The sequence below is a fragment of the Lissotriton helveticus genome, chromosome 5_1, assembly GCF_964261635.1.
Source record: "Lissotriton helveticus chromosome 5_1, aLisHel1.1, whole genome shotgun sequence".
In the NCBI taxonomy this organism is placed as follows: Eukaryota; Metazoa; Chordata; class Amphibia; order Caudata; family Salamandridae; genus Lissotriton; species Lissotriton helveticus.
This window is the reverse complement of record NC_136065.1, coordinates 1,960,091,389-1,960,115,103: the sequence shown is the minus strand read 5'-3', so window position 1 is coordinate 1,960,115,103 and position 23,715 is coordinate 1,960,091,389. Positions and strand designations below refer to the sequence as shown.

The 23,715-nt window shown below is 46.9% G+C and overlaps 1 protein-coding gene across 9 annotated transcripts in view; it reads left to right on the top strand.

Annotated features, from left to right (window-relative positions):
- Nucleotides 1-23,715, top strand: part of FBXO47 (F-box protein 47) — a 1,641,665-nt gene that overhangs the window by 726,765 nt on the left and 891,185 nt on the right. The gene's annotated exons all lie outside the window — the stretch shown is intronic.

Here is a 23,715-nt window from a genome sequence, read left to right as displayed (position 1 = left end):
CGACTTACGAGCCAGTAGATTTCCTCCAAGAACTGGTACAGGAAGAAGAGTATGCAAGGGGTATAAGTAAGCTACAGATTCCCCTTATAAAAAAGATGCACAAAGGTTGGGCAGCAGGTTTTATCTCTTACCTTAGCCCATTGGGTGCGCACCTGTAATAGGCGGACATCCTCTAACGAGGAATCCAAGTTCACATTTAAGAGGGGAAATACAAAAAGCAGGGTGGATTATACCATGGTGGACCTTGACTTGAGGCCGTATGTCAAGGATATGACCATTCAAAACCGTGAGGACAGCGATAATATTGCCCTTCTTTTGAAGGTAATTGGTTTCCCTACTTTCCATAACCAAACACATCAAATAGTAGCACCAATTGTAGCCTCGAATAATAATAGGAGAATTAAATGGCCAAAGATCATGGCAGATGGTAAACTACTCCCTAAAATTTACAAAGAAGTGGCTGAGACCCTCATGGTATTTCCTGATCTCGACCAAAAAGAAGTAGATCTCATTATGTCTAGTTTTAAAAAACGAACTACAAGTAATAAACCATGTTTTAGTAAAGCCCCAAATTTTAACACATTTAAACAAAATATTGCCCTGTGGTATAATGAGTAATGCAGTCTAGCTTAGGCCAACCTAACGGCAGCAGTAAAGCATGGGACATGAGATGATAATAAAAGTAGAAGGGTGGTGTACAAAAGGGCCCAGTATAAGGCAACGAGAAGTTGGGAGATCAAAAATTGGCGCACATTAGCTGAAGCCTCTAAACAAACGGATAGCTAGCTTTTCTGGCACATTCTCTCTCGGGGCTCAACCAAGCAGGGTATCGAAGATGATTCTCACATTTAGCCATATGTTTGGGAAGAATACTTTAAAAATCTTTATAGTAGTGTGTCCCCTGATCCAGAAAAGAAAGTAGTGTCAATAGCAGGGAAATGTTCCATAACGTCAACACAGGAACACGTTGAAGAGTTGACCATAAAGAAAATAGTAACAGCAATTAACCTCCTCCAGACAGGGAAAGTTCCTGGACTGGATAGGCTCACAGGAGATCTGTATAAAACAGAGTCTAATATCTGGGGCCCTTTCCTCCAAAAGGTCTTCAATGCCATCCAGTGTGGTGGGGATATCCCCCCAACCTGTAAAGGAGCTGAAATAATCCCCATTTAAATAAAAAGGAGACAAAGGGGACCCTTCAAATTATCGACCAATAAGTCTAATAGATGTCTCCCAAAAAGTTTTTTGTAAAGTCATTCTGCTACGTCTCCAAAACTGGATAGAGGAGAACAACAATTTTTCACTTCTACAGGCAGGCTTTAGGTCTTCCACAAGCACTTCAGATTAAGTGTTTAGATTCTTGTTGCTAATCTGGAAGGAAGTGAAGATCTGAAGGGTCACTTATACGTCGTATTTGTTGACCTTTGAACGACTTTCAATTCAATTGATCATAATAAGCTTCTTATACGTCGTATTTGTTGACCTTAAAACGGCTTTCAATTCAATTGATCATAATAAGCTTTGGGCAACACTCAGAGAATTTGGGCTCCCAGGTGACTTAGTCCACCTATTGGTTCACTTACATTATGATAATTATGCCAAAGTTAGGTGGAAATCTGAAGGCAGCCTTTCAAACAGCATAGTAATCTCCAAAGTGGTCTGCCAGGGGTGTGTGCTCGCCTCAACCCTTTTTACTTTGTATATAAATAGGTTAATAATATAACTATATGATTGTGGAGGCAACCCACCAAGATTAGCAGGTAGCCCTATACCCTCCCTGCTATTTGCAGATGACACATTGCTCATCTCCAAGACTCCGATGGTAATTCAGAATGTCCTAAATAAGTTTGCAGAAGCATGCAGAGTTCGGGCCTTACGATCAACTGCTCCAAAACAAAATACATGGTCTTTAACCCTTATAAGTCTACCAAGGGGAAAGTGTTCCCGGGTACCCAACTCCTAGAACAGGTTAGGGCCTTCGACTATCTGGAAGTTAGAATCAGTGATAATTTAGCATGGTCTCCCCAAATCCAGAAGAGTGTGCTGCCACTTCAATATGTGGACTGTGCAATAGCAAGGAGGGTAAAACTTTCTACTTTCCGCCCAATCTCATAGGGCCAAAGGCTTAGGTGCGACCCTTTATGGGGCCAAATTGTGGGGGTTTGAGAACGTGAAACAGTTAGAGGTAGTGGAAAATACATTTTTAAGGGTAATCCTCAATCTGCCAATTAATATACCCATACTGCTGACACGCCTTGACCTAGGGCTCATGTCAATCACACACATTGATGTCCTCAAAGCCCTTATATTTTGGATCAGAATATCTAGTAATAACACCCAGATCCCGGTGAAGAATGTGGTGGTGGAATTGTTAACCCTTCAAAGACAGAAAGGCCAGTTAGGCTGGTTTAATGGGATCGGGGAGTGGCTTTTTAGATAGGGCCAGGAAGAGATGTGTAAAGTTCCACAGTCAATTAAAAACAAGCATTTACAATGCAATGGTCTCGGCAATATTATAGGTAGAGCTATTAGAATTGCTCATATTTTTTTAATCTTTTTTGTATCCCTAAATAAATGGCATTGTCATTTGTATTGGCATTAGCTTTGTTTTTTGCATATGTGATACCTATTGCATTAGCAGAGAGAGAGTGAGGTAGTGAGATAGAGAGAGCGAGTGAGGTATTGAAATAGAGAGAGAGTGAGGTAGTGAGAGAGAGTGAGGTAGTGAGAGAGAGTGAGGTAGTGAGATAGAGAGTGAGGTAGTAAAGAGTGAGGTAGTGAGGGAGAGGGATGTTGTGAGGTAGTGAGATATAAGCATAGAGTGATGTTGTGATGTAGTGAGATAGAGAAAGAGGTAGTGAAAGAGAGAGTGAAAGTGAGTTAGTGAGATAGAAAGAGTGAGGTAGTGAGATAGAGAGTGATTGAGGTAGTGAGTTAGAGAAAGAGAGTGAAGTTGTGAGGTTGTGAGCTAGAGAGTGAGGTAGTGAGAGAGTGAGGTAGTGATGTTTTGAGAGAGAGAAGTTGTGAGGTAGTGAGATAGAGTGGAGTAGTGAGGTAGAGAGTTATGTAGTGAGAGATAGGTAGATAGAGAGTGAGGTAGTGAGAGACAGAGAAAGTGAGGTAGTGAAAGAGTGAGGTAGAGGGATGTCCTGAGGTAGTGAGATAGAAACAGTGAGTGAGTTTGTGAGGTAGTGAGATAGAGAGAGAGTGAGGTAGTGAAAGAGAGTGAAAGTGACTTAGTGAGATAGAGAGAGTGAGGTAGTGAAAGAGTGAGTTAGTGATGGAGAGTGATTTTTGGTGGTAGTGAGATAGAAACAATGAGTGATGTTGTGACGTAGTGAGATAGAGAAGGATTGAGGTAGTTTAAGAGAGAGTGAAAGTGACTTAGTGAGATAGAAAGAGAGAGAGTGAGTTAGTGAGATACAGAGTGACGTAGTGAGTTGGAGAGAGAGAGTGAACTTGTGAGCTAGTGAGATAGAGAGTGAGTCAGCGAGAGAGTGTTGTAGTTATTTTTTGAGTGAGTGACTTGTGTTATAGTTAGGTAGTGAGAGTGATATCGAAATAGAGTAATGTTATGGAGAGAGTTAGTGAGAGAGAGAGTGAGATAGTGTTATAGATTTAACTTGAGTAGTGATGTAGTTATTTTTGTTTTGTGGGAGAGTGAAGTAGATATAGAGTGAGGTAGTGAAAGAATGAGGTAGTGAGGGTGAGAGTTGTTGTGCTGTATTGAGATAGAAACAGAGCGATGTTGTGAAGTAGTGAGCTAGAGTGAGGTAGTGTATGAGAGAGAGAGAGAGTGCGGTAGTGAGATAGAGAGAGAGTGAAGTTGTGGGGTAGTGAGAGAGTGATGTAGTGAACTTTAGAGAGAGTGTGTCGTGATATAGTGAGAGATAGTGAGATAGAAATAGAGTGAGGTAGTATATAGAGAGAGTGTGAGGTAGTGAGATAGAGAGAGTGAAGCAGTGAGTTAGAGAGAGAGAGTGAAGTTGTGAGGTAGTGAGAGAGTGTTGTGAATTTGAGAGAGTGTGTCGTGATATAGTGAGGCAGTGAGAATGAGATAGTGAGATAGTAATAGATAGAGTTAGGTAGTGATGTAGAGAGAGTGAGGTAGTGAGATAGAGAGAGTTAAGTTGTGAAGTAGTGTGTTAGAGAGATAGTTCCTGTGGTAGTGATATTGTGATGCTGTGAGAAAGAGAGAGTTGAGTAGTGAAGTAGAGATTGAGGTAGAGAGAGAGTGAATGAGAGATAGTGTAGTAGTGTGAGAGATAGTGAGGTAGTGAGAGAGATAGTGAGTTAGTGAAAGAGAGAGTGAGGTAGTGATAGAGAGAGTGAGGTAGTGAGAGAGAGAGTTCGAAGGGACGGTATAGTGGAGCTGAGGAGAGAGTGAAGGGATGGTGCAGTGAGAGGCTGAGGAGAGTGCATCAGTGAAGGGACGGTACCATAAGAGGCTGAGGAGAAAGTGCAGCAGTGAGTGATGGTGCAGTGGAGGAGTGAGGGCTTCAGCCTGGATGGGGGGCGGGGCTGAGCAGAGAGTGCAGCAATGAAGGGACGATGCAATGGGGGCTGAGCAGAGAGTGCGTCAGTGAATGGATGGTACAGGGATAGGCTGAGGAGAGTGCAGCAGTGAAGGGACGGTGCAAGGAGAGGCTGAGGAGAGTGCAGCTGTGAAGGGACAGTGCAGGGAGAGGCTGAGGAGAGAGTGCATCAGTGAAGGGACAGTGCAGGGAGAGGCTGAGCAGAGAGTGCAGCAGTGAAGGGACGGTGCAGGGAGAAGCTGAGGAGAGTGCAGCAGTAAAAGGACGGTGCAGTGGGGCGCTGAGAAGAGAGTGCAGCAGTAAAAGGACGGTGCAGTGGGGGGCTGAGCATAGAGTGCAGCAGTGAAGGGACGGTGCAGTGGGACTGAGGAGAGAGTGTAGCAGTGAAGGGATAATGCAGTGAGAGGCTGAGGAGAGTGCAGCAGTGAAGGGACGGGGCAGTGGGGAGGAGGAGTGAGTGCAGCAGTGAAGTGACGGTGCAGTGAGAGGCTGAGGAGAGTGCAGCAGTGAAGGGACGGTGCAAGGAGAGGCTAAGGAGAGAGTGCAGCAATAAAGGGACGGTGCAGGGAGAGGCTGAGGAGAGAGTGCATCAGTGAAGGGCCGGTGCAGGGAGAGGCTGAGGAGAGAGTGCATCAGTAAAGGGATGGTGCAGGGAGAGGCTGAGGAGAGAGTGCAGCAGTGAAGGGACAGTACCGTGAGAGGCTGAGAGAGAGTGCAGCAGTGAGTGATGGTGCAGTGAAGGAGTGAGGGCGGCAGCCTGGATGGGGGGGCTGAGCAGAGAGTGAAGCGATGGCGCAGGGAGAGGCTGAGGAGAGAGTGCTGCAGTGAAGCGATGGTGCAGTGAGAGGCTGAGGAAAGTGCAGCAGTGAAGGGACGATGCAATGGGGGGCTGAACAGAGAGTGCATCAGTGAAGGGACGGTGCAGGGAGAGGCTGAGGAGAGTGCAGCAGTGAAGGGACGATGCAATGGGGAGCTGAGCAGAGAGTGCATCAGTGAAGGGACGGTGCAGGGAGAGGCTGAGGAGAGTGCATCAGTGAAGGGACAGTGCAGGGAGAGGCTGAGGAGAGAGTGCATCAGTGAAAGGATGGTGCAGGGAGAGGCTGAGGAGAGAGTGCAGCAGTGAAAGGATGGTGCAGTGAGAGACTGAGGAGAGTGCAACAGGGAAGAGACGGTATAGTGGAGCTGAGGAGAGAGTGAAGGGACGGTACCGTAAGAGGCTGAGGAGAGAGTGCAGCAGTGAGTGATGGTGCAGTGGAGGAGTGAGGGCTGCAGCCTGGATGGGGGGGCGGGGCTGAGCAGAGAGTGCAGCAATGAAGGGACAATGCAATGGGTGGCTGAGCAGAGAGTGCGTCAGTGGAGGGATGGTGCAGGGAGAGGCTGAGGAGAGTGCAGCAGTGAAGGGACGATGCAATGGGGGGCTGAGCAGAGAGTGCATCAGTGAAGGGACGGTGCAAGGAGAGGCTGAGGAGAGTGCAGCAGTGAAGGGACGGTGCAAGGAGAGGCTAAGGAGAGAGTGCAGCAATAAAGGGACGGTGCAGGGAGAGGCTGAGGAGAGAGTGCATCAGTGAAGGGCCGGTGCAGGGAGAGGCTGAGGAGAGAGTGCACCAGTGAAGGGATGGTGCAGGGAGAGGCTGAGGAGAGAGTGTAGCAGTGAAAGGATGGTGCAGTTAGAGACTGAGGAGAGTGCAACAGTGAAGAGACGGTATAGTGGAGCTGAGGAGAGAGTGAAGGGATAGTGCAGTGAGAGACTGAGGAGAGTGCACCAGTGAAGGGACGGTGAAGGGAGAGGCTGAGGAGAGTACAGCAGTGAAGGGACGATGCAATGGGGGGCTGAGCAGAGTGCATGAGTGAAGGGACAGTGCAGGGAGAGGCTGAGGAGAGTGCAGCAGTGAAGGGACGATGCAATGGGAGGCTGAGCAGAAAGTGCATCAGTGAATGGACGGTGCAGGGAGAGGCTGAGCAGAGAGTGCAGCAGTGAAGGGAGGGTGCAGAGTGCAACAGTGAAGGGACGGTATAGTGGAGCTGAGGAGAGAGTGAAGGGATGGTGCATCAGTGAGAGGCTGATGCAATGGTCTCGGCAATATTATAGGTAGAGCTATTGGCATTGCTCATAATTTTTGTATTTTTTTTATCCCTAAATAAATGGCATTGTCATTTCTATTGGCAATAGCTGAATTGTTTGCATATGTGAGACCTATTGCATTAGCAGAGAGAGAGAGTGAGGTAGTGAGATAGAGAGAGAGAGTGAGGTATTGAAATTGAGAGAGAGAGAGAGAGAGAGAGAGAGAGTGAGGTACTGAGGGAGAGGGATGTTGTGAGGTAGTGAGATATAAACAGAGATTTTTTTCCATAAATAAATGGTATTGTCATTTACATTGCCAATAGCTTAATTGTTAAATAAATGGCATTGTCATTTACAATGCCAATAGCTTAATCGCTCGCATATGCATGACCTATTGCATTTACACCCACACAGAGCCACACACACAGAGCCACCCACACAGAGTCATTCACATAGAGCCACCCACACAGAGCCACCCTCACACAGACAGAGCCACCCACACATAGAGCCACCTACCAAAAAAGCTATCCACACAGAGCCACATGCACACACACACACACACACACACACAGACAGAGCCACGCACAGACAGAGCCGCGCGCACAGACAGAGCCGCGCGCACAGACAGAGCCGCGCACACAGACAGAGCCGCGCGCACAGACAGAGCCGCGCGCACAGACAGAGCCGCGCGCACAGACAGAGCCGCGCGCACAGACAGAGCCGCGCGCACAGACAGAGCCACGCACAGACAGAGCCACGCACAGACAGAGCCACGCACAGACAGAGCCACGCACACACACACAGACAACATAAATGCAGTGTGTATGTGTTAGCTGATTACTGCATAATTGAGTTAAAGAATGTGTTGAGGGTTTCACTTAACTCATTCAGCTGTAGTGCTTTAGGGACAAATTCTACTTGGAAGAGGTTTGATACCGTTCTTTAGACCCCCAAAAGAAACGTTTTGCTTCATTTGTGGGACCAATAAACGCTATTGCTACCTACACAATATAGATTTTTCAAAAAAACTACAAAGCTGGTGCTTTTTAGTTCGTCAGTAAATGTGCAGTTTAAGTTTTGCCAGGCAGGAGTGTGCTTGTGCCCTCCGTCGTGCTGTGTGACTCTAAAAGGGGACGTAAGTGGTACTCACGGAGGTTGTCGGGTGTTCTCCGGGACTATTGTCGCCAGCACGAAGGCCCCTTCCTCCACGGTGTCGAGCAGCATGGTGGCGGCCCGCATCTGTTCGCTGGTCGTCAGGTCCCTCCACGCACCCACGGCCTGCAGCTGCAGGAGGTTGTTTACCAACTCCACCATGGCTTGCGGAGCAGAGGAAACAGGATCTGGACAAAAGTCCGGTGGGCCCACACAGCCCTCACACTCCACCATGGCTTGCGGAGCAGAGGAAACAGGATCTGGACAAAAGTCTGGTGGGCCCACACAGCTCTCACAGCCCACACAGCTCTCACAGCCCACACAGCACTCACAGACCACACAGCACTCACAGACCACACAGCACTCACAGACCACACAGCACTCACAGACCACACAGCTCTCACAGCCCACACAGCTCTCACAGCCCACACAGCTCTCACAGCCCACACAGCCCACACAGCTCTCACAGCCCACACAGCTCTCACAGTCCACACAGCTCTCACAGCCCACACATAGTGCGCTATTTACAGATGTATTTGTGTGCCTGCACTAAACACAATACAAACAGTGCAGTGTTTATGTGTATGTGTGCTGCTCTAAGCGTGACACACATAGTTCAGTCTGCAAAGACAATAACGGTAGCAAACAAACACTGGCAAAGACAATAACGGCAGCAAAGAAACACAGGCAAAGGCAATACCAGCAGCAAACAAACACTGGCAAAGATAATACAATCAGGGGGCAGGGGCACGAAAAACGGTACAATCAGGGGACAGAAGGCACGACAAATGGCACAATCAGGGGGCAGAAGGCAAGAAAAACGAGTGCAATCAGGGGGCAGAAGGCAAGAAAAACGAGTGCACAGCTCCCACAGCCCACACAGCTCTCACAGCCCTCACAGCCCACACAGCTCCCACACAGCTCCCACAGCCCACACAGCTCTCACAGCCCACACAGCTCTCACAGCCCACACAGCTCTCACAGCCCACACAGCCCACACAGCTCTCACAGCCCACACAGCTCTCACAGCCCACACAGCTCTCACAGTCCACACAGCTCTCACAGCCCACACATAGTGCGCTATTTACAGATGTATTTGTGTGCCTGCACTAAACACAATACAAACAGTGCAGTGTTTATGTGTATGTGTGCTGCTCTAAGCGTGACACACATAGTTCAGTTTGTGTATCCTGTCTTACTGCACTAAACATAGTTCAGTTTGTGTATCCTGTCTTACTGCACTAAACATAGTTCAGTTTGTGTATCCTGTCTTACCATTACTGGGGGTGCAGGGTGCAGCGGATCAGGGTTGGAGCTGGGGATGAGAGGCAGAGGCAGAGGGAGTATTAGCCTGGACTGAGGTGCATTGGCAGAGCTGAGGGAGAGTCCCATTACTGGAGACGCAGGGTGCAGCGGATCAGGATTGGCGCTGGGGGGGGGGGGATGCTTTTTTCTAGGCAGCGAACACATACCAGGATTTATTTACATACAGCAATGGAAAGATCCCTAGGGATGTCAAATCTTGCACGCTATAGAGCCATTAGAAAGATCCTAATTAACACAAAAAAACTGTGGTCCGAGGGGGTGGGGTGTGAGGGGGCATGTCTTACCTCGCAGAGCGTCGGAGAAGCATCCAGGCAGTCGCTGACCTCAAGCTGCTCGGGGTGGAGGGTCCTCTCGGGCCCGCCAGGTGCAGACCCTCTGATGCTCGGAGTGGGCGAGCTCTCAGATGCCAGCTAGGGGCAGCCTTCCTCTGCTAGGACAGAAGTAGATAACGTCAGGGCCAACGAGAGGTGACTGCCTTTCACTGCTCCTGTCTGAGGCGGCTCGCGCTCTGTCCTAAACGACGGGGCCGGTGAGGCTGAAAGGACTGAAGGCGCAGGCTTCCTTTCGTCAGGGGAGGTCGGTGCGCACCGAGGAGGAAGGGCAGGGTATACTCGCGGTACTACGAGGCAACGGAACCTCCTCCCCTCGGCACACTGGGGCAGGAGGTGACTGCCTTCCGCTGCCACGCGGCTCGCGCTCTCTCCTAAACTGCTCTGTCCTAAACGACGGGGCCGGGGAGGCTGAAAGGACTGAAGCACAGGGTTGGCACAGGGAAAGTGGCAGCTTTTCAGCTACCGCTAGAGCCTCATTTGTATACGACATTGCGAAAATGTGTGGTAGACCTGCTTGTTCTCCAGAAGGCAGGCAGAAGTGATCTGCTGTCCCAGGGCGCGTTGAGGGAAGCAGATTTAGTAAGGCAAGAATGCCCGAAAAGGAGGTCGGCGGGAGGGGTGGTGGCGGCCATGCTGGTTGCATATCACCCACCCATCCACAAAGTAATGCGAGGTGGCTTGCAAAGGGCAGGGCTTCTAGGGGAAGGAGATACGGCCAGCCATCGCGGGCCGAGGCTGCGTGATATGAGGTGGGAGGGGGTGTGGAGAATCCTGCTGCCCATGGCAGAAGTGATCTGCTATCCCAGGGCGCGTTGAGGGAAGCAGATTTAGTAAGGCAAGAATGCCCGAAAAGGAGTGCTTAGAAAAAGCATCAAACAAGCATCAACGCATGGATATCATAGACCACAACAGAGGCTTCCCAAGCAGGCAGGAATGCACGGAGGCATCCCAGCCGCGGAAGCAAAAGCAAACTGCACGCGGGAGCGTTTCAAAAGCGCAAAATAGGGGCAGCTTCCAAGACACGCGAACGGCAACCTGCACTGGACTCTCCTTGGACACGATACGGGAACACGGAAGTGTGCAGCCCCCCGAATGTACACAAGCCCCCTCTCCACCGGGGCAGCTCCCTTCATTTGAACATTTCAGCGCGGGTGAGGGGGGCTCAGCCACTCGCCTGTTGTACCTTTAAACGGGCATGGGTCTCCCGCACACCTCGGCTCCCAGCACTCCCCCTCCCCGCACTGCTCCGAGGTGCAGCGAGCCCCGGGCTCTCACCTCCGTCCCTCCGCCGCTGCAGTAACAGGTGTCGCCGGGGACAGCGGAATGGCGGCCGGCAGGACCGAGCTGTGCGTGCGCTCTCCCAGGCGGCCCAGACTCACTGGCCCCGCACTCCGCCTCTTCCAACGGCAGCAGGCAGGGGAGGGGCGCTCTGCCTGCCTGCGCTGGAGACCTGCGAAGTCGCCCCCTTGTGTGATTTTTCACCAAATAGGACACAGTGCTAGCCCGGATTACTCCGAGGTGCCACTTCCTTGAAAATATGTTTGGAGGGAGAAGCGAAGATTCACATCGGATTCCTACTTTTGGCAATGTGACTTTTATCTATTAGGCGAGTGGAGTGTACAGCAGTGGCAGCGAAAACACGAACCCGGCATTCCCCCCCAATATAGATACCAAGCCCCCGCAAATACACGGGTACAAGGTGGAATAGAGCCCGGCAGCACAGGCGAGGAGGAAGGGAGTCCTGCAGCTCATCGAAGGAAAAAAAAAATGGCGCCCGCCTGCTTCAGTCTTTTTCGGATTGGGGGCGTGGTTTTGCTGTTCTGAGTGACGGATGACGTCACTGTCTAAAGAACAGCAAAAATGACGCCCCCAAATCCGAGAAAGACGGGGCTAAATCGGAGTGACGGCTCTCTCCTCCAATGGCTGGCCTCCTTTTAGGAAGCCAGCCAATGAGAGAGAGCCAAAATTGGAGGCGGGATCAAGAGCCCCTCTAAGAAACATAAGATCTCTCTACTTCCGGTTCTCACGAACCGGATAGTACCGAGACCTAAAAAGTTCCCCCTGGCTAAAAAAGAGATATTGGGAATTTGTAAACTCTTTCTGTATTGAAACTGTGGTATGAGGCACTTTAACTGTCCACTTTTTAAATGTTAAAAGTTGTTTTAGGATTGACATGTATATGGACGATATTGAACCCCCTCAGGCATTGGCACATACAGTTCAGGACAGGGACTCTGCCACTAAATGTGTGCAAATGTTACTTTATCAACTTTGCGACCATCCAGTTATTCTACTGCCGAGACCACAGAACATTTTATTTTTTTCTGTCCTGTGTATGCAACACTAAGGAAATTGTGGATCATTCCAGCTTGTAGCCTGCTCTCTTTCACACGCCCCTCTGAAGCTCTAGTCTACGCGTACTCAGGTACGATACTACAAAGAGGCTTGTCTTTGCAATACTCAAAAATATCAAAAAAGGGAGTGAAGAGGTGGTGCAACAAGGCACCGCGGTGGGCTAATCCTCCTCTTATGAACGCTTAAATAATCAACAGAGACCACCTGAAACAAATATACAATACATATTCCGATGGTGTTGGAATACACTCAGTGTGTTAAAATACCCCTCACACACCAAAAGGGCCCTTGGTGTCATGCTTCATCATCGGGGTCTTCCCGCCCCCGCTGCGGGACGGGGCAGTGCTGCGACAAGCGGCTACGCCGGAGCACCTTTTAATTGTGAGTACTATGTGAGTGATGATGGAGTGAGTGTCAGTGAGGTCAGAAGTGATAAACAGTGAAATTAAAATTAAAAGATACCTGGCCTGGTGTTTAGAAAAAATTATTTAATAGGCACTGGCTGGTATCGTTAAAAGGGGTGAGGCGGAGTGCAAGAACGGGTTACTAGTCTTGCTCTCCTGTGTGGGTCAACATGTTTCGGGGCGACATGCCCCTTCGTCAGGACCGGGTTGTATAGATCCCCCTGTCACTCACTAATGCGCTCCCACAGATAGAGAGTGTTGTGTTTGATCAATGTGTATAAATAATTTAAATACACGTGAAAAAAGCTCGGTCAGTAATACTGATGATGTAAGCCTGCAAGGATAAGAACACAGGATTTTAGAAAGAGCGCGGATCCCAATGCGCTTTACTAATGAATACCTGTAAGGAATGAAAATACACATAGGGGAAGAAAACACACTTTAGGCTGTTACATGTCACGCCAAAGATTTCTTGGGAGGACCAGGTTAGCCGAATATGAACAGACAAAATATATAGAACTGTGGAGAAAAACATTCATGGGCTTATTGCCTGGCAGGCCAAGGATTTCCCGGAAGGGCCAGGTGACTACACAGGGTGAAAATGGGAAGGAATAAACACACATAAAAATATACATACACACACACACCAATATAAAGCATCAGAAACTAGCAGTGAGATGCTTATTCAGTTTTGATACATACTTATTGAATGATGAGACAATGCCCCATGAGCCAAGCTGGGCGAAGGGTATAGAGGGTCCAACTGTGGGGAGAAATGGAGAAATAATGCCAGGACCTAGATTAGCTATTTACACTGAATGGATTAGGGTAGTGTATTCCAGGTCAGGACTGTCGGCTATGTTTATCACTTCTGACCTCACTGACACTCACTCCATCATCACTCACATAGTACTCACAATTAAAAGGTGCTCCGGCGTAGCCGCTTGTCGCAGCACTGCCCCGTCCCGCAGCGGGGGCGGGAAGACCCCGATGATGAAGCATGACACCAAGGGCCCCTTTTGGTGTGTGAGGGGTATTTTAACACACTGAGTGTATTCCAACACCATCGGAATATGTATTGTATATTTGTTTCAGGTGGTCTCTGTTGATTATTTAAGCGTTCATAAGAGGAGGATTAGCCCACCGCGGTGCCTTGTTGCACCACCTCTTCACTCCCTTTTTTGATATTTTTGAGTTTTGAGACAGCGCGCAGCTGTGGGAGTTCTACCGCTCCATTTAGAGCCTACCAGAACTTCTGGCCTTTAGTAGAACAGCCAACTCGGTTTTTTTCTACTTTTTCTTTCCTTTTCACCCCTTCCCTACACACATAGTCTCAACCTTCCACGCACACACACCTAATATACATACTTCTTACCAGCCTCGATGGAGGAAGCTGGAGGCCTCGCATTTGACGATGAGGAGGTCGATAGGATCCTAGCAAACCTACGCCCATTCGAAGGGCTGAGCAACACTGAACCGGGCATCAACGAAGGTGACTGGGACGAGTTGGCAGCCCTGAGGAGAACGCAAATAAAGACAGCCCTGCACGGCCTACTCATGTCCGAATATTTGAAATCAAAAACGGCCCCTCCTGGCCTAATAGTGAAAAATGAACCATTTATCTTCACGCACGATCTAGAATTTAAGAGGGATTGGTCTCTTATAAGCTGGAAGTGTACTAGGGACTGGCTAGTCCTTATAGTAAAAACTGCAACCAAACTAACACAAGAACTCAAGATTGAGATAACCCAGTTAGAAGTGAAGATAAAAAGTTACCTATCCCCAGCCGCTCTGAAAAAAAGACTGGAGGAACTAAATCAAGAAATGACAGAATTTGAGTGCACCCTCAAAAAGAATAAGTATAAAAAACACAAAAAAGACACAGAGAACTTTACGCATGAACGTATTTACCCGTACATTAAAAAAGATCATGTATCCAAAAATCAGAACAATGACCAGGACACTGACATGTCGGATACTAGTTCCAACGGATCAAACTCCAGTAGGAACAGCAACCAGAGCACACGAGGAGGAACACAATTCTCTGGCAGAGGCTACCCACGAGGTGGAAGAGGTTGGGGCCCATATCAAGGACCACCTCCCTTCATGCAAGGACCTCCCGGCTTCATGCAATATCCACCAGGGCCTGTCTTCATGGGGAATCAATTCCCACCGTGGGACCAACAAATGCCCCCTTTTAACCACTATGGCCAACCGCCTTTTTTAGGCCAGCGCCAAGGAACAAGAAAGGGCCGCAACCGGAAAGGTACACAGGTACACTGGAATCAACAGCCAGCCCAACCCCTAGGGGTATCAACCCGGAGTCAAACAGCGTCAACCAGTCGAGGAACTTAGTAGTAAACTTGTCTGACCACTTACTAACGGAAGCTCAGGAGAATGTCCTAAGTAAGGGCTTGGGCTTCGTCCCTACCCATAAAATGGATAAATTCAAACTCTGCCAAGAGATGAAAGAGTTTACGCGAAAACTTAAGCTAAAAGCTTTTTTTCAGGACTCTAACAATGAAACGAATGTCCAAACAGATACAGGCCTGAAAAACAAATCCTCTTTCACACCTCTAGACTCTACGTTACCGGTTGAACTGTTAACCTTCGAAAAGGCAGTTATGGCAGATCTGGAGAAGCTAACCACTGACGGTGGGGATGTCTTTAACAACACCTCCACAGCTGAGAGAACGGCCCTGCATGAACTGGCAAATGATGAAACTATTGTAATTAAGCCTGCCGACAAGGGCGGAGCGACGGTGATACAAACATATACCAACTATGATAGGGAGTGTAGGAAACTACTTGAGGACAGACGCAATTATCAAATACTGAGGGACGACCCGACTGAAGAAGTCAGGATCTGTATCCTCATAATGATTGAGGAAGCAATGGCACACGACTGGCTCACAAAACAAGAGAGCGATTTTCTGATTCAAAAGAATCCAAAAACTCCTTATTTCTACACCATCCCCAAGATTCATAAGGACGCCCCATATCCACCTGGGCGCCCTATAGTATCGGGAATCCAATCAATCCTTGAACCCTTATCAAAATTTGCGGACGCTTTCCTTAGACCAATAGTACAGAAGACAAGTACTTATCTAAAAGACACGAAAGCAGTCCTACAGTTGGTAAAAGAGATACCTTTTGACCCCGAACACGACCTCCTGTTGGGACTGGATGTAGAGAGTCTCTACACGAGTCTCCCCCACCGAGAGACTCTAGAAATTATTGAGGAAGTCCTGTTCTCAACCCCATGGGCGTACCACACCCCGAGGCAAGTGGTCCTTGAATGCATCTCCATGACCCTAAAAAAGAATTTCTTCATGTATGAAAACACATACTACCTACAAAAACACGGCACGAGTATGGGCAGCACCTGTGCGCCGAGCCTAGCAGGGCTCTATGTGCACCATCTCGAAGCCACCAGAATCCTGAACGACCAGAACCCCTATAAGAACCATGTGGTCACATGGAAAAGATACATAGATGACGTGTTAGTCATCTGGAGGGGTGATCAAGACTCTGTGGTTCAATTCATGACTTGGCTGAACCAACAAGATCGGTTCCTCAAGTTCACCCACACAGCCTCTAATGAAAACCTAGTTTTTCTTGATTTGAATATCTACCCCTCTAATGGCAAACTAGAGACATGTACTCATTTCAAGCCCACGGCTAAAAACAGTCTGTTGCTATATAGTAGCTTCCATCCACGACATCTACGCGACAATTTACCCTATGGCCAGTTCCTTCGCCTTAGGCGTAATTGCAGCGCTATCCAAGACTTTAAAACCCAAGCAGCTGATTTGAAAACTAAGCTCAGTAACAGGAACTATCCTAGCAAGGTAGTCAACAAGGGTTTTAAGAGAGCACGGAACAACAACCGAGATGCCCTTTTGGAAACTACAGCAGAAAAAGAACAAGACCAACGCCCGATTTGTGTCACAACGTACAACACCAATTCGAACCAGATCACAAAAATTGTGAACAGACACTGGAAAATTTTGAATTGCGGGAAACTAGATTTCCCAAAACCAATGTTTGCACACAGGCGTGGTAAGAACCTGAAGGATCTGCTGGTCCACACGAGACCTAAACAACTCACTAACGAGAGACCCTCTGCTATTTCAACCATTGGAGGGCACCACCCATGTGGCTCGTGCACATCTTGTCAATATACAAGAAAAAGTCGTAATATAACTTTTTCCAACAAATCTACATGGGAACAACGTTCCTTTACCAACTGCAACAGCCGGAACTTGGTCTATTTGATCACCTGCCCATGTAAGAAAGAGTACATTGGCATGACCACACGACCGGTCAAGATACGAATGGGCGAACATCGCAGCAACGTACGTTGCAAAAAAACTACCACAAGAATGGCCACCCACTATGCCACAATGGGTCACAGTATAGACGACCTGCAATGGACAGTCATAGAAGCCTACGGGAGTGATAAGGACCTTCTTGCGAAAGAGCAACGTTGGGTCTATCGCTTGGGCACGCATCTCACAGGATTAAATGATGATATTCCTTGGTCGCAATTTAAGGCATGATTAAAACCTATGCCTGTTCACAGTTCGGGACCTTAAATACAGTACCAATATAAAACTTAACACCATCGTGTCCCACCAGCAATCACAGTAACCTGCAAGGTGGTCCTGGCCGACATGACGTGAAAATATGTATGATAATCTCGAATTTTTATTTTATTTTATTTATTTTTTCTTAAACTGTGTGCAAAAAATAAGAGTTATTCCCTCTGAACAGCTGTAACCTAATAAGAGCCTCTTCATTTTCCTACCTATTAATAAGAGGAACATCATTTGAGAATATGTGTCTTCACCTGTGTACAAACTTTGCCTGCATAGACAGTTGTTAAATTGCACATGTTCCGCTTTAACAATGATTTATGCGGATCTTCTGATGCGTCCCTCCGTGTGTCCATTAGCAAGAATCTCCCCTGGCTCCTGACGAGCAGCGCGGAGGAACACCTCTCTCCCGCGCATGCGCGACAAGATAGTCACTATGCAGCACTACTGCGCATGCGCGGAGTGTATACACTTCACCGCGCAGGCGCATTTGTCGACTTACACGCAGATACAAGCATCAGAGCGGACTTAGGGTGTATTCTAGCATCCTATCCACACCCTCCGCCTACTACTACCTACCGTAAGAGAAATGCAACCGATCCTTGCTAATATCTACCCCAGCCCAGCCGACCTCGGACATTTAACAATGGCCGCTCTGGTCACACGTCCCAACTACTCGACCGAACACGCACATCGGTTTCGAGTTAATCAATTAAGGCTCTGTTAACAAGCCTCTGCCTCACTATATAAGACCCGCCCCGCCCTGGCTTACCATTACCACGGAAGCCACTGACGAAGGAGGAAGCACTGAGGTGTGGGGGTTGAGTAAGTACGGCATAGCCGACAGTCCTGACCTGGAATACACTACCCTAATCCATTCAGTGTAAATAGCTAATCTAGGTCCTGGCATTATTTCTCCATTTCTCCCCACAGTTGGACCCTCTATACCCTTCGCCCAGCTTGGCTCATGGGGCATTGTCTCATCATTCAATAAGTATGTATCAAAACTGAATAAGCATCTCACTGCTAGTTTCTGATGCTTTATATTGGTGTGTGTGTGTATGTATATTTTTATGTGTGTTTATTCCTTCCCATTTTCACCCTGTGTAGTCACCTGGCCCTTCCGGGAAATCCTTGGCCTGCCAGGCAATAAGCCCATGAATGTTTTTCTCCACAGTTCTATATATTTTGTCTGTTCATATTCGGCTAACCTGGTCCTCCCAAGAAATCTTTGGCGTGACATGTAACAGCCTAAAGTGTGTTTTCTTCCCCTATGTGTATTTTCATTCCTTACAGGTATTCATTAGTAAAGCGCATTGGGATCCGCGCTCTTTCTAAAATCCTGTGTTCTTATCCTTGCAGGCTTACATCATCAGTATTACTGACCGAGCTTTTTTCACGTGTATTTAAATTATTTATACACATTGATCAAACACAACACTCTCTATCTGTGGGAGCGCATTAGTGAGTGACAGGGGGATCTATACAACCCGGTCCTGACGAAGGGGCATGTCGCCCCGAAACATGTTGACCCACACAGGAGAGCAAGACTAGTAACCCGTTCTTGCACTCCGCCTCACCCCTTTTAACGATACCAGCCAGTGCCTATTAAATAATTTTTTCTAAACACCAGGCCAGGTATCTTTTAATTTTAATTTCACTGTTTATCACTTCTGACCTCACTGACACTCACTCCATCATCACTCACATAGTACTCACAATTAAAAGGTGCTCCGGCGTAGCCGCTTGTCGCAGCACTGCCCCGTCCCGCAGCGGGGGCGGGAAGACCCCGATGATGAAGCATGACACCAAGGGCCCTTTTGGTGTGTGAGGGGTATTTTAACACACTGAGTGTATTCCAACACCATCGGAATATGTATTGTATATTTGTTTCAGGTGGTCTCTTTTGTCTTTGCAATAACCAGATACCTGTTATATGCTTGGTGGCTCAGAACAAAAGCTGTATTATGATCAACTCAGGGGGTTAGATTGGTTTTAATATATGTGTCTTTTAACATATACCCATGTCTCAAAGTCTGTGAATTAATCATAATGTGTCTTGAGTGTAGTTGGCAATTATTTTTAAAATATCTTTTAAATCACTGTTTTAATTATGTTTTAGGAATCTGTTTTAATGGACCATGTGTAAAATTGCATATGAAATGTTTATGATGTATATGATCATGCTATTGGTCGATCAATAAAAAAAAATATATATATATATATATATAAATATATCATTATTATGTGTTGTGTATTTAAAGTCCTAGATTATATTTGGTGTATATGCAGAGATATATGTATTTATATGTTTGATTTACATGTGATACGTTGAAAACTACTCACATCATGTCAATTAGAACACATATTATATATTCTTTACAACTGTACATAAATATGTATTCTGTACAAACCAAATGAAAATGATTTTAGATATGTGTATCATCCCACAAATCAGTTAGCCTAGATCAGGGCTCTCCAACCAGTAGTTCCCAGGCCCCTTCAGAGTATCACACAGCCTTGAGGTCACTTATTAGATCGGCATACGATCCTTTTTTCATGTGAAAGTTAAGGAAAGGCTGTGCTCATGTGACATCATGCTCTTCAGGCTGCAGATAGCAGGGCCTGACAATGAGCAGTGCTCAGTTAGAATGATGGGCCAGACTGGGCTGAATCACAGGGACAAACAATGGAAGCACTGAGGTATATCTGTCATTAACCTATATCCTTGCAAGGTCAAAATTTAAGATGTGCTTAAAAATATGCCCCTGAAAGCTTTTAAATGGGTAACCGCTGAAAGGGAGAGTTATCTAACTTCTTCAGCTAACACTTCATTTAATTTTATTCCCATTTCAAAGTGTGCCATGTCCAAACTTCAGGCCCCTTACTCCCGGTGGCCAGTATTCACTGTGCCATAAGTATATATGTTTAATCTTCAGTAGTTCACAATGTTCTCTCTTATGGGATCTCCATTGATAATCATAAGCTTTTGGATAGTTCCGCCCACATGTGGGAATGCAGGATTACTTCTTCATATAATATCTTCGTTAGTGTAGATGTTCGCCTTTGTTCAGGAAGGCCTGCAGAAATACTTAAGAAAGGACATCATTTACAGCCTAGAAGCAGGCCACTGTGGTGGAATGCTTCAGACTATACTTAGAAAATTGTTAAAGTACCCAGTAAAGGTATAACTTTAGGTAAATGTTTAACAAATCAGCTCAAGTCTCTTTCACAAATACCTTTTTTCTCTAAAAGTAATAGTTGAAGGATAGCAGGACATTGTAGCCTCATAGGCTGCTATGATGTCAGTTCAAAACAGTGACAGTACCTTTAAGAACCCAGAGACCACCAGTATTTCATCATGCTCAGCAGGTGGCAGATGCCCGAGTTCTTTTTTTTTGGCACCTGGTGGCAGGCTCTTGGACCACTGAGCTTAGCCTTTTTTCTACAAAATTAACCTGTAAATTATGATATTTTGTCATTTATTATGCCTTCTTTGTTTGACAAGTGCCCTGCCTGTTGTAGAAAGAACGCTAAATCATCCTTCACAATGCTTGTATTTACTGCCTTCCATCTAGTCATCTTCAAGAGCAGTGTCTATGCTGAAAGACATTTTCAAGACACACTCTAGGAGAGAGGGAGAAAATTCACCATCATGTCATGGAGGAATGACGCAGACAGCAAGTCCACTCTGAAGGTGAGACTTCAAAGCGAGGAGTGGGTCAGTCCTGTACCAGGGCTCTTATATCTTCCTCTGAGGCATGCTGAAGGTCTAAAAAGAAGGTGTGAGCATCTTTCCCGGTTGACATCACGGGGTCGACGTCGAGACAAGGTACGGCACCGGCTTGTTTGCTTTCAAGGAAAAGGTCAAGATCAACATGGAGGCACGATAGACCCATACACCATTGAAGCGCTCTGTAAGATTGATGCTGAGGAGTGTATCAACGTCAAGGTAGCCTAACCCATCAACGCCGAGGATCAGTTAGACGTTGAGCCGTCAGAGGATATCACCACCGGGGAGCAGATCAATGTTGAGTCATCGAAGGATGTTGATGTCGAAAACCATCTCGACATTGATGACACAAGAGAAGAGTAGAAAAAGGAGGTGCATCTATTTATTACCGGATTGGGAGTACTCAACGGCCTACTCCCCACTTTGCCAATAGTACTACCAGACTCTCCACCTCCTCCGCCTTCTCCGCCTCTGCCATCACCACCTCCTCCACCAACTGCACCTAACCCTACAGTGCCAATCCTCCACCTGTGGAACCGCCAAAAGATAGTTCTCCGAAACGTGCCACCGATCACACCTTCACAGTCATCATTCCAGGCATTCATCGTATTCTAGGGGATTTCGCCGTTAAAGCCACCGATCATGAACCAGGACACGTACATCCTCCAGACATCGATCCAGACACACGATGTCCTCTTCTTTATCAACAGTACGAAATTTGCTGACACTGTCATATATTTCACCACCTTGCGTATGTCTCCAGTGGATGAGGATCACCACCTTCTAGGAGGTACTGGTCAGAGGTGTGGCAAACCTTTATAAACAGATGTCTGTCCCCACACCTACCACATCTGCTATATTTGAGATGCTCTACCAGCGCTCAGAATCAAGACCTCTGCTTCCATTGGTGCCAGGACTTTTAGAGCCAGCAATGGAACTCTTTCTTACCCCAGTCTCAACAAAAACTGATCCTTTAAGGCTACAGAAAGAATATAGTCGTCCTGAGCAAAATCCTCTATTCTTACGAGCAGATCCACCTTCTGACTCAGTGGTCATTCTGGCCGCCAAGAAGCATCATACTACCACTCCTGCTTCTTCATTTTCTCTGGATAAGGAGGGTAAAGAACTGGCTTATATCCCTTCTATTCCGCCTACTCAGGTGTGGAGGTTTTACCACCACAGTCATGTTGGCAGGAAGGCACATTGTGTTTGGCGCTGCAGGTAAACTGGCAGTCCTCCCTCCGACAGCGGCTTTTGCCAAGCCCACTATCGACTTGCTTGAGAATTCCTGGCTGGGACGGTGGCAGTGTTTTGTTTATGGACCCACTGACATCTAAATTGGGAGAGTGGACTGCCAGTCTGGCGGGCAAAAAGATTGCCAAAAAAACTACGGTAGGACTCGACCCTCCAAGATCTAAATCAGGCCTTTAGTCTTGGTGCAATATATTGCTGGCCTACTGGTTACATCTAAGATGAAATTGGACTGAAATCTAGATACAATTGACCTGTTGAATCCTTTAGCTGACAATAGGTCATAAGGTGTCCCCTACAAAAATACAGTGCTTTAGAAAGCATGTTGTTTTTAGTAGTCATACCATTGAGAATGGAACAAGGAAAGTCTAAAAAAATGTGTTTCTGCAATTCTGAAAATGAATCTTCTTACCACCCAGAGGAAGGTGAGGATGTTCCTGGGAATTGTTGACTACTGTTGTTAGTGGATTCCAGACTTGTCTTTGATTGCAAAGCCTTTAGTAAGGTTGGCACACAGTGATATCAATGATGCCATTTGATGAAGAATGCTTAAGGGCTTCCGGGAATTGAGAGAGAGTTTTTGTAATGCAACTTGATTATAATTAGGAATTTTACCTTTGTTATATGGCTGTTACGGTCATTGTCGACATTGCTAAGTTAGCATGAGCGTTGCTGCCATGATGCTGCTTTTGCGCACCTTACTACATGACTTTATTTTGCAAGACTCTGTTTATGCCCTTCACATGAGAACTGTCTGCTTTTCACTTTCTCTGCTAAGTTCCTGGAGTTTAGTCTGAACACGATGTGCAAGGTCGATAAATAATGCCCCTTATTATTCTGTTCTGGTCAGTCCCTAGCACCTAGACAAAACATGCTAAACACAGTTGCACCGCTGGAGACTTGTGCTTTGATATTACGGGGATGCATGTTGTTTTAACACACACTTGGAGAGAGCCCTTTCCTTGGAGAAGAGCTATGCTGTTCCTATGATGTAAACTTTCCATCTGGGCTTTAACCCCTGCATGCTCATGGCGGCCCCCGGCCGTCATGAGTCACGGTGGGCGTGTGCTCACGAAGGCTGGGGGCCGCCCGAATCCTGCCCACTACATAAATGACCTGCACTATGCTAAAATTTGCCGCGCATGCAAGGGGTTAAGGTATGGGGACTGCTGACAAAGCCCAGAGATCTTCTTTTATATAATAAACATCTTCCAGTCAAGGGGAGGGTGGTTATGCCTCATAGTCCTTTTTCCACTGTCTGTATATAATGACATCCTCCTTTATATTCTATGGAATTGTAACAATGCTAATTGTTCTGAGTTTATGCATGTTGCTGCTGGTAGTGGCTCGCATACTGCATTACAGAGCATAATAGTAACAATAAATATTTTAAACTATTACAGTGACTGCCAATTGTGGACAAGTACGAGCGAGCGACCGAAAGGGTATGTTTTACTACCGCGATTTCTAAGAGAGTTGGGAGTGTTGTGTTCTGGGTTGTCCAACCATTTGTAGCTTCGTGATTTTGTAGGAGAATGAATGAGACACTGTAGCTAGTCAGTTTTGGAATTTTGGGTACTACGGTGATAGGTTGGTACACCCCTATACACTGAGGCCCTGTTTTCCTGCGCATAGTTAGGTGTAGGTGCAGAATCCCCGCAACATGGCGCCACCAACGTTTGGTCTGGTTCTCATCTGGGAGACTCTTGAGTAGTGCTTGTGCTTGTCCACAATCCCCTTGCTTCTGTTTCCAGAGACGGTGTAACCTCCTATTAATATTTCATACGTTCTTTCATGCTTGAAATTTTAAAACGTCTTTCTCTTTCTTTTAACCCTTTATTGCGATTTCGCTGCCACGCATAGGTTATTATTCTCTCTTATTCATTATGGCGGTTGCCATACAAGCTCCTAACTGCGCACCACTCAGGGCTTATTTAAATCAATATGGAGTACTTGAGGCAGGGGTT